Here is a 7,460-nt window from a genome sequence, read left to right as displayed (position 1 = left end):
GAATTTCATGGATTCTGCTAAGGAATAAAGTGGCCTCATTGGGGCTCCTCTTCCTTTGTAGGTGTTCACGTGCAGATATGCAGCTGTGGCAGATCAGACATTTTAAACCTCAGCCTTGAGCTCGTTCATAAACATGAGGTCTCGTGTCTTTTCTGAAACTGAATGCCTCATCTGAGAAATTTCTGTACTTCAGGAGTGTCTCCTCCTAAGCTTACTTTTTCTGTAAAGTGCTTATTTTATAAGTCTCTTGTAAAATACCAGGTAAACATCCTCTAATTTAAGTAAAAMGATGGGTTTGCTTTCCACTTGAGCATTGTTTGCTTTGGATCAGACAGATTTACAGCCATTCAATGAAGACCCCTCTGCCTCCCCAGGCAAGTGGTATTTTTGCTTTAGAGCTGAAAATTCGTATCTTCAGCCACTGAGCTGATCATCTGCTTTGAGGCCAAGTTTTTAATTTAGCCTTGAGAAAGATGAACAAGTTCTGTTCTTGTTTTCCCTTCGTCTGTGAAATTCTAACCATATTGATTGATGGCTAATGAAGTGTACAAAAAGTGCTAGAGGCTGAGATGCTTTACTTATGAATCAGCATGATTTTCTTTGTGTTTCAGAAAAAAAAATCAATAGTAATTGCCAAATTCCATTAGGTTTGGATTTTTTACTTTCTGTTTTACACTGTGTATTATACCTGTGCAGAAAATGAAATGAGATAAAGTGTAATTCTGTCTTGTGTATCTTGACGGGAGAAATTGCCATTTATTTCAGTCTTCCTGGAATCTAGTTCCCAACTGCAGTACTGTTGCCCGTAATTAGTTTTCTTTGGTTACAAAAGGCTGAACAAAAATAATAAAAAAAAGAAAGGTTAGCTACCTTAACATTTCTGAAAGCCTCAGAATTCATCAGTTGTTGTGAGTCATGTTGGAACTTTTTCAGAATAGTGCTAAAGCTCAAAAATCAGGAGGTTCATTGGTGTTGAAAAATGTGTCATTTTGGAATGGATTAATTGAAGTAGATGTTTCATTAAATGGCTTGATATCTTCCTCCTTCTACATTTGCCATTGACTCTTCTGTCTCGTCATGGGGCAGAAACTAGTTTCTTTAAAAACAAGCACCTTCCATACAGGGGCAGTCTCTAAAGGTGTATATTGCAATGCAAATGCTATCTTATAATAAGAAATATCAAGTGTCAACTGAAAGTAAAAGAAGTATAAATAGTGATTGTAAATACCACTTGCATTGAAAAGAAACCTGTAAAGCAAGCCGCATAGCCCTGCAATTCAGGTGGTACTGGATATACTGTTTGTATTGATATTTCCAAAGCATTTGAAATGTTTGTTTGGGAACCATGGCTAACTAAGATAAACAACTCCATTCCAGCATGTTAGGAATAATTAAAATAATGGAAATTAATTTCAGTTTCATAATAGAACTATAATTTTTATGTGTTAATGGAAGTAGAACTGACATAATTTCAGGAAGAATTTACTGCCAAATGGATCTTTAATACAATTTTCTTTACTCTTTTCAGTGAAAGAATTGAAAATGAAGCTCTAATAAGGTAAGATTTCATTATTCCACTTTAGTAAAATATTAAGGTTAATTGCAGGTAACTTTAACAAATGTGCCTTTCTTTTCAGAGTGTATCCTGCATAGTATGGGTCACTATGTTAAAATACAAATTAGAAAARAAAGGATAAACTGTTGCAATCCTGTTGCAGGACTGAATGTAAAAATATTTGACTATTTTATTGATATGAAGTTATTTTTTTCTTTATGCAATTGCTTAATCTTTTAAACAAACTAAATTAGTTGCATAGATTTAGAAACTTCTGTTTGCTTCTGAAGAATTTATAGGTACTTGTTTTTTCAGAAGACATTATAGTTTTTATTCATTCGGTTAAAGTGGTTATTTAAAAGAATTCTCAGTTTTAAAATAATACTTTAGAGTATATGCTGATAAACTAAGTGACTTTGCACCAGAAAATACTGGAGTTGGGAGATGTGGCAATGAGCAGTTATGAATTACAGAGGTAAAACCTCCATTTGTAGAGAAGGATTCTCTCCTTTAAGGGAATGTTTTTTCTTCTATGTAATATGAGTGAGGTTACATTCTGGTTTTGTATGTATCTGCTAGATGAGCAACAAGTGGTGGTGGCAGTGGGGGGAAGAGATCCTTCTACATGTAACCATTTGGCAGGTTTTGTTTTTTTTATTTTATCTTTTTATTTCTGTGGTCACTTGTGAGGATACAAAGATTCATGTGCAGTGTCAGAGGCACATGAAAATGGTACTATTACACCATTAAGAGTGACGTAAAGTCACATATAATGAGATGTGTGATAGCAAGTTGTTTGGACAGGCAGCCACAGTATGAATCTGTTTAGAGCGTAACAGAGAGATCCATTTATGTTTCAGTCACGATTTTTAGGTGATAGTTTTAATATTAATTGTATCCATGTCAAGTCAAACTTAGTCCAAATAGAAGTGTCATTAAAAGGAAGGGGTTTTAAACCTGCTGACATCTTAAACCAGTAAAAGTTGATAAGCCTACATAAAGTGTGATCTTGATTTGCAGGATGTTCATGGAAAAGGGAGACCAAGAAAAAATCAGCTAAGCTATGTAAAATGTAAACTGTTTGAAACCACAAGCGACTAGAAATGTGAAATATTAATGAAAAAAMCAGAAGTGTTCTGAAAAAGTAATGAGGTGTTATATGACATTATTTGTTGTGGAAAATTTAAAGGCGGTATAAATGTAAATAGCAGATGCTACCTTTGGATTTTCTTACCCTGTATGAGTAAACGGAGAGTATGTATATGTGCCTGTGCATGTATTTGTGGGCACATAGGCATGTGCACGTATAGTATATCTCAGAGGCAGCAAAGAAATGCTACCGTTCTGCACCAAACCCATGCAAAGGACTGAGCCCTTGTAGAATATACACTCATTTTAAGAACTTTATAGTGTGTTGAGAATCGCATGGGGAAAATGGCATGGAGCAAATGCCAGGGGAAATTCTCGCTCTGAGCAGTCTTTGTGCATGGAGCTGAGTAGCCTCCGTGGTGCAGGGAGGACACAAGCTCCCCTCCTCTCCACAGACCGCAATTCAGCCGTAGGACAGCCGGRCAAACGCTGCACGAGGGAATTAAGTCTGCTCTGCTTGCAGCACATCACCTAGCACGAGAGAGCCTCGCGCGGGGCCTCCGGCCGCTGCACTGACGTGAGGGCTGAAGCGGCCTGCGGAGCCACGCGGCCGGCGGCAGCACTGCAGACTCGCCCGTTCTGCGGCCTGCAGTCGCAACTGGACGGAGTTTGGGGCACGTATGGCTCACGCCTGGACCTCTGCCGTGGCAGGGCATGCAGAAGGGCTGCTTGATTCTCGTAACRGGATTTTAATGCAGTTTTAGTATGAGCAGTAGAAAAAACACCTGCTGGAAGCCATTTATTTGTTTATTGTTACCTAAAGTGTTTAGTAACTACCAGTCTCATTTGAGCTTATCAGCTGAGTTAAAAATGAGTCTCGAGATTGCARTGGAATTTCTCTGAAATTTCCAGCTTTTACAAATGAGTTGCTGTGAAAGCTAGAAAAACTTGCAAAAGTAGGTAAAAAGCATCTTGAATGTCTCCTCCTTGTATTTGAAGGGACTTTTCTGTTTAAATGTACATACCCAGTGTCTATCTACGGTACCACCAGCAGCTGCTGTTCGTTGGAAGCAGGAATCTCTGTTTAGAGTTGCCAAATGGGCAGACTGTTTAACGCAGGTAAGAGAATTTAGAGGKGTGATGTGGTTAGTATCTAAAAATATCTGTGTAGGGAGATAGGATAGGGCTCCAACAGACAAAAACACAGCGAGATAAGAGAGACAAGTTCACATTGGAAATATGGTACGAAGCGGGTAATTAACCATTGGAAACACTTAGAAAGGAATGTGGTAGATCACTTAGAGTAATTAAATCAAGATTAGATCTCTTTGTGAAATATCTCCTAGTAGAGTTACAAGTTCTTGTGCTTTGTAAAGAAATTGCTGCGTGAGGTATTGTATATTATGGCCTGTGCCAGGCAGGAAGTCAGACCAGATTATCCTAATAGTTCCTTCAGGCTTTTTAAATCCATATATCCCCAAACAAAGGCTCTTATGTGGTGCAGGCCAGCACAGAAATTCCAGAATCACAACTCTTGTTTTAAGGGTGACTTAGCAAGACCCTTTGAAAGGTTGGAAAGTCTTYGGGCAGATCCTTGAAGAAACGCAGTGTGGCCGATTTTGTAGGCTCTGCGTGCTGCACCGAGTACACAAGAGTAATGAGCCCATTTCTGTTAAAACTTGATCAGTCCACACACATTTTKTTTCTGCGTACATGTTCCAAATCTTGCCCTGACTTACTTAGTAGCTTGCATTTTCTATTAAGATATATGAAATATAATAATTTACATGTTGTCTTTATTAATTCCCATGCATGATATAATTAAGAATATGAGTTCATTCATATTTTTTCCAGTTATTCTGTGAACATAATATCCTCTTTAACRTAGGAGTTTAACATAGTCAGGTACTCAAATGTTGTGTGTGGAATCTTAATATCTATATGCATAGATAAAGTAGGGTAAATTTTTARCAGATTATATAGAATTCCCAATGTAGAATAATTTATTTTCCCAGAGCTGACAAAGAACAACTTGTATGTTTGCTCTGAGACCTCTTTGAGATACTAACAGAGTGGAGTACACTAATCTTTTAGCTGTTACTGCTAGAGGGAATTGCATCCTAATTTTACTGGGTAAAAGATAGTGGATCTTTTTGTAGAAAATACAGAAAAATGTTTGATCATAAAAGATTTATGTTCTGTTAAGAAGAAACATGGAACACTAATGACCATGAAAGCCCTGACTCCTTTCTGTTATCTTGGTATGTTCATTATTAATCTTAATATCTGAAATTAATCAGACTGCAAAATCTTTCAAGCAGAAAAACTCATCAAATTGAGATCAGAATTAAGTCATTCTATGGTATCTATATAATATAGCATCTATCAGAGATATTCAGAATGTAGCTCCACAATAATCATGGCAGGAGTCTATGTTAGCTATATGCCTGCATAAAAAAATATTAAGGAGAATTTTCATCCCTAATTTTGTCTTAAAAAAATTGACACAAATTAAACAAACATAGTAAATATATTTTCTGATGCTTTAGATACCACTGTTTGGTAAAAGGTTGAATTTGACACCAGCATTTTAAATTAGAATCAAGAAAGCTATTAGACTAAGACCATAGAAAAATAAAAACATGGAAGAGAGATACCACTGTGAGGTGGCTGAGATAAAATGAGTCTGTGTCTGTCCTTTCATGGTCAGCTGAGCAAAAGAGAAAGGTTAGGGAGGACAAGAGACTGGGGAGGAATAAAAACAGTGAATTAATGTTGGTGGTAGATTTGGGGCATGGTGGAGTAGAAAGAAGAGTTTTGTTAGTCAGGAATCAAATTGGTCAATTTGCTGTACAATAACACTTGCTTGTATCATTTTTTTATTATGAAGTTTCTTACCCTCAATCTCTCTTGAAAATACATGTTATGTGCCTGGGATTTTCACAAATTCTTGATAGTCACAGTAGTAGCTGTACTTCAGGTTGTCTTTATGTCACATGTTTTTGCTGCCACGGCGTCACTCGTAATGCTCTGAAAGGAGTGCTTTTGTTCATGCCATGGCAGAAAATTGCTGTCTCCATTAGCAAATGTGTCTGAGGCATCAAATTACCACTGTTTTCTTCTGTGGGCAAACTCGTGTCTAAGTGATTTAAAGCAAAGGAAAATAGACTTCCAAACCACAGAAAAAACTCCTCTACTGTCAGTAGTACACGAGGCTGCAAAAGTAGTTTGGGGCTTCACGCAGAGCTATGGGGGTACCTTTTTCCATGCAAAACATGCTGTAAAGGGGCAGCAAGAAGCACATACCCTGTGGTCTGGGCAGCACTTTTGAGTTGTTTCCAGTGTATGCAATGTCCAATATCTATACTGAAGAATGGTGCTGACATCAAAAGCTTARTTTGACTGTGTCTATCAGCCATTGAGTCTTGTTTCCTGTACTTTGTTTACTTAATAAGCTCTATACAGGAATCTGCAATTTTGTGTGGGTAGCTTACTGTTCTCCTGCAAGGAATGCCTTTCTTTCAGTTTGGACGCTTAGATGAGTAGAGTTCATGGTGAAGAAAGACTCTGATGCTTACAGTGTGCTTGAAACGTCTGCTCAAGTAAGAGTTAAGCATGCTGTGCTYGCTGTTACATAACGCTGCAAAAAGTGTTGATTCAGGGAAATTGTAATGCGGCGAGAGAACCAGATCATCTGGAATGTTCTCCCTTGCTTAATGGAAACATGGCTCTTTGGTACAGTTAAAAAATAGCAGATTGTGTATATAGGCTTRTTGACCGAGTCCCACTTGAACGTCATGATGATATTAAAATCCCATGGCATCGAGGTCGTGATGTTTGTTACAGGTCAGGCTCCGAGGAGATGGGCGCAGCTCTGGGAGCAGCAGACTGGTACATGCTGCTGCTACCAGGAGGGATCTGCATCCAAACAGTGTTCATTTTGAGCAATCTTTAGAGTGTTCGGAAAAACTGCTGAGTGAGGCAGATGGGTGAATTCCTGTGAGCAGGAGAGACAGCCACTCGTTTGAGCACATCTGCCCTGGCTTGCTGCGTGAGCTGGGCTGCTCCGTGGAGCAGGCACCTAAAACCAGCCCTGGTGAGGAGAGGCAGGTAGGAGGTGCTGCAACGTGCCCCGAGTTCTGGTCATCCGGAGGCATCATTGCAGTGGTCGTATCTGGTGGATGTGATGGATGGATGTGATCGCCCCCTTTTTCTGCTTTTACCTTTCTGCAGGGCAGCCCCTGCATTTCAGCCCCAAGGGATCCTGACTCTGCTTGCTGCAGAGTTTTGGAGATTACTGCTTCCTGCCATGAGCACTAGCTTAAACCTGCTTCCCAAAAATACGGTATTGGAGAAGTATATGAGAATGTGCTACGTGCTATGAAATGCCTGTTCTGGTACACACTTAATTACAGACACACAGCTAAGGAAGCAGATTAGCAGTGGGGAAAGTCAAGGTTCACCACGGATCACTAGTGCCATTCCCTGCAACCAACACGTGCCCTTTCTCTGCCTTTTCTAAGGCTTCGAGGCTCCAGAGAAGGCCTGTCTAGGAGCTGCCGTGGATCTAAGCGGTGCTGGCTGGATTTGCTTTCAGGTCCTTCTCATTCMGCAGCGTCCCCAGAGCAAGCTTTGGTGCTGTTGTTTCAGTTTCCTCAGCCGTGGCTTGCATCCAGCGCTCCTTCTTTAACTGCATCCTATATGCGCTTGTCCTTGGAGCCACGCAGCCCTCCCCCGCTCCAAGTTTAGGATCGCGCTTGTTTGCGCTGTTGTGTGGGAGGCTCGGTGTGAATTATTTAATTCTGTGAATTGAGGC

At 39.6% G+C, this 7,460-nt stretch overlaps 1 protein-coding gene across 1 annotated transcript in view; it reads left to right on the top strand.

Moving 5' to 3' along the window:
- The first annotated feature begins 1,531 nt into the window (after positions 1 to 1,531).
- THRB (thyroid hormone receptor beta) overlaps positions 1,532 to 7,460 on the top strand; it is a 117,395-nt gene continuing 111,466 nt past the window's right edge. Inside the window, exon 1 of the mRNA XM_026045552.1 lies at positions 1,532 to 1,558. The gene's annotated coding sequence lies outside the window, so the exon portion shown is untranslated. The remainder of the gene's footprint in view (positions 1,559 to 7,460) is intronic.

Source organism: Nothoprocta perdicaria, unplaced genomic scaffold, assembly GCF_003342845.1.
Source record: "Nothoprocta perdicaria isolate Ctin4 unplaced genomic scaffold, notPer1 scaffold_40, whole genome shotgun sequence".
Taxonomy (NCBI): Eukaryota; Metazoa; Chordata; class Aves; order Tinamiformes; family Tinamidae; genus Nothoprocta; species Nothoprocta perdicaria.
This window is presented reverse-complemented; position numbering and strand designations above follow the sequence as displayed.